Source organism: Neophocaena asiaeorientalis, unplaced genomic scaffold (assembly GCF_003031525.2).
Source record: "Neophocaena asiaeorientalis asiaeorientalis breed wild unplaced genomic scaffold, Neophocaena_asiaeorientalis_V1.1 scaffold118, whole genome shotgun sequence".
NCBI lineage: Eukaryota > Metazoa > Chordata > Mammalia > Artiodactyla > Phocoenidae > Neophocaena > Neophocaena asiaeorientalis.
In genome coordinates this window covers 4,743,066-4,747,567 of record NW_020175528.1, presented here as the reverse complement: position 1 = coordinate 4,747,567, position 4,502 = coordinate 4,743,066, and positions in this window count along the sequence as shown.

Genomic DNA, 4,502 nt, shown 5'->3' with positions numbered 1-4,502 from the left:
CCAAAAAAGTGAGGGCGCCCCGACCCAAAAAAAAAAAAAAAAAAAAAAAAAAAGATGTACTTTATTTACATCCAAATTAAGAATATAAAAGAGTCAAGTGAGAATTTGGGGAGAAGAATTCGTATGGCAAGAGGAATTCTATAGGAACCATTTACCCCAAAGGGAGGGAGGGAAAACTTTTTCCTCTTCAACTCAGGTCAGAAGAAAGGAGGGTTCAAAGGGACCACTCCCTACAGGAGTAAGTAGGGAGGACGCAGTAAACTAGGGTCTGCCTTCCATTTATAAAGGAGGCTTAGTAAGCTGGAGGGATGGGCCAGAGAGCTGCTTTGATGATGCAGAGAATGAGGGTTGCTTCTGCACTGGGACTGGTCTGCCCGCCCAGAAGTTGTATGGGCAAAGAGTGCCCAAGTGTTTCCTGTTGACCAGATGTGAGCTCTCAAAATAGAGAACCAACCAAAATTGCTGAAGAGGACTGACCTGAGAGAAAACCATTGTAGAAAGCCCCTTGAAGTCCAACAGAGAGAACCTGGGGGGAAGAGACCTCTGAAACACCAGAATTTAGGGGCCCACAGAAAACAAGAGAAAAAGCAGCACTTACATCGGGCAAGTACCACCATATGCACCCAGTGGGGACCTCTGGGAGCCCATAAAAGCACCCTTCTGAGAGTCCATGTTAAACAAATGCCAAGCCCACAGAGGCAATCATGAAAACCCTCCCTACCCGCTTCCTCGTCTTTTTTCCTCAGCCTTCAGAGTCAGAAACCAAACAGAGCAACAGAGGGAAAAGAAGAAAAAATAAAAAGCCTGGAACAGAGATGCTAGGGAAAAATGTCCAAAACTTGGGAAAGAGGCGAAAAGACAGACAGACTGCATATCCTTTCAGTGTCCCGTTGAAGGGCGGCTAACAGGTTTACCCAGGGGAAATCATTATTTCACTTACTATCTCTAGTGATTAGGGCCCAGACTCTAGAATTTGACAGTGACTTATAGATTTCTGTCCAGGGGAAAACAGAACCCAAAAGGTACAGTTTTAGGACAAATTTAGGAAACTTAATTCAGCTTTATTTTCCTGAGCGACTATATTGATTCTGCAAATGCTCTGAAACCTGCTTTATCAGCCTACTGATTTCCTCATTCATGAGTTACATACATTTTTGATATGTGCTCATTTTATGATTGCAAGAGAGTCATGCTTTAAACTTTTTAAAAACTGCTTTTCTAGAGAGGCAACCTTTCTCTGTCTCTCATTGTCAACCTCCAGCCTGCAGCATAACCCCAGCCAAGGAAGGGGGGAAGATTTAACTAAAATTCAGCTCCAAATTTCTCATTATTACACGGGACTGTCCCTTTTAATTTCTGAGCAGAGGCCATATTGGCAATACAAAGTGACTTTAAAAGTTTCAGTAACCTGAGAGTGATCATAAATGTCTTGTATCTGACAAAATTACCTTTCCAGGGATAGAGGAATACTTTCTGTAATATATTTTTAAGTAAAGGGATAATTGGAAGTAAAAATGATGTTGTCTTTGATAAAAATCCTATGAGTTCTGTTTGTTCTGCTTATAATTACTTGTAGTCTTCTTAAATTGATAGTTTCACTAAGAGAAAAGAAACCAGAATATGTATTTCTTTGTTCTTCTCTCTAACCAGGATGTCTCATTTTTAGTTAAAAAAAAAAGAAGTTTTATATATAATTGATGTATGGTTCTTTTACATACAGATAGCATATTTAAATTTACAAGCACTATATATGCTATAAAATATATTGAATCAGGTATTCATAGGATTATAAAAAGCAAGCTCCAAAAAGTAATAATTTTCATCAGGCGATGTCATTTGAATTCCACTTTATCCAAATGATACCGATAATGTATTTTTCTTGAGCAATTATAAAGCAGATGGGATCTTATTATAGATTTTTGCATAGCAACAGTAAGATTAACTATAACCAAAGTTGAGATGACCTATAAAACCTGGCACAGCTTGTGTTATACAAGATGTTAACATTTCAACATCCCAAACACAGAAATTCAAATGAAATAGAATGCAGAACTACAAAGAAATAAAAGAAACTTGTTAAAACACACTTGCATTAAATATAACCTTTGAGCATCATATGAAAAACTAAGATACTTAATTCAATAAAAATAGTAATGCATTATATCTTCATGTTATGCATAGTTTATAGTTCACACAGGAGGGAATATAATCCTTGGAATCAAGTCTGAAATCTGGGGTCTACATGGATTCAAAATCTATATAGAGTCAAGTTCTAAATCCACTTTTTAACTGGCTGTGGAATGTGGGGGGAGGAATCACTTAGGTTATATTAGCCCCCATTTCATCATAATGTCTACTGCAAAGTATGTTAAGTACTAAATATAACAAAGCAACATATATGAAGTACTCTGTAGACTTCTAAATCCTATGTTCATATTTATTATTAAAGTTTCTGTTTGTAGATATTTTCTCTTCTTGGGGGAATAGTATTATTATAATACAGAGCATTTTCCTGAAGACTAATAGATTAATGGGAGAAGATATAACGTACCATCTTTGAAGGCTCTAATAAGATTAACTGAGACTTTGAACTTGAGAAATGAAGAAGGAAGTCGAGTGGAGACCTCTCTGCTGCTGCTTCCCTTGTACACAGCTTCTACTTATTTCTGGCCAGTGGAGTGGGAACGCAAGGAACACAGATCACTCTCTCAATGCGTGCAGGGAAAAGCCAAGTGCAGCAGCTGTTACCAACCATGGGCATTGGCTCCCTGATAGCCAAGCTCCCAGCAAGACTCCTGGCTCCGAAGCCAGGCAAGTACTCAAGAGTCCTCGACTGCAAGAAAAGGCCTTCTTCCCTCCTGTTTTACTGCCCTGAATCTACTGAAAACCAATGCCAGAAGTAGCAGAAATTCAGGAGCTGAAGATCCACCGTGCCACAGGACCGACATTGCTGAGGGTGGCAGAGTAGCCTCTGCCAGTATTTCGCTCTACAATGACTGATGAGGAACCCCTGGATAACATCCTGCTTTTTCAAACTGCAGCTTCTCTATGCAGAGCACAGACAATAACGGGAGAAAAAAGTTAAAACTCAGAGAAAGACAAAGTAATGAATATAAGTTTCCTCATATTTTAAGGAAATACCTTGTTCTTTGGAGACACATTTTGGAAAAACAAATGAATACGTTTTGGATTGGAATTATCCCATTGCGTAAGAAGATATTCTGCAGCTTCTGGAGTAAATAATTGCAAAAAGAATGAAAGCAAACAGACGTGAGATTATTTAAAGGTAGCGTATGGTAACTTTGGACTATTAAGTAAATTATTGTGTTAAACTAGTTTCTCCTGTACTTCCTTGTACAGTTCTGAGAAATGTATAATGTCCTAAAAGGTAAAGACCAGGTAATACATCAGATGATAAGCACACTGCGGATTTGTAACTACTGGATATAATTTTGGAAAACAGTGGGGTAAGTGGAAAACACTTAATGTATCACGGTGTTCAAGGTGCCACCTCCATATACAGCTAGCTTTTTGGCTCTGGAGAATGACTACACAAAATCATTTAAAGGTCAGCTATCAACAATTTAAGAAAAAATATACACATAGTATCTTGCAGTTTCTATGTTTCACAAGTCATGTGAAAGTGATAAATTCCAGCCTGCAGCTGCTATGCTAATAAAGTTGCCAGTGAGTCAAGTTCTATCTAAATATATGCACATGCATTTCTCTTGCAATTACATTTACCCCAAAGACATCAATTACCTCAAGAGTTAAAGGGCATTTCTTTACACCCCTACAAAAAAAAAATACCCAGAATAAATTATGCATTCAACAAATCCCCAAATGTATTCAACATGCCCCAGGATAGCATTCGGATTTCAGTCATTTAAAAGGACAACTTCTGGACCCTGACTTGAGTGTTTTCTGCCATCACAACTGAGAAAACAAAAGTTTTTACTGTGCAATAGTATCAGTGTGGGGTTTTTCTGTCTCATGATCTTGGTGATCAATATTAAAAGGAAAAGGTATATTCGACCCAACATTTGTTCATAGTTGTATTCACAGATCTAAGGCAAACACACTCATTTTTCCTTAATACTTTTTTTTCAAAATAATAATATTATGTAGTCATAATAACATCTTCTTTTGCTTTTGTGTGGAGATCACAATTCAGGGTGAAAAATATAGAGGCTAACAAATTCTTGATATTTTGGTAATCTTGATAAATTATCCTTATTATTTTTCAGAATTTTCAAAATCCTGAAAACAGCCATAGTTAAAATAGCCACAGATTGTAGGAACTGAGATTCCACTTTGCAGGTATTTGTGATTAAAGAAACTACAGAGCATAAATTATCAAAAGCAATAAACTAGGTCAGACTGCCAGCTCTGCCAACGCCAACGAGGAGTGGCCTGACCCACCTGTGTCATTTGGTGCTTAGGGTCTCCATTGACTGACCTGCAATCTGAGAAGGTTAGGGAAGTTCACTTCAGAAGCTTTC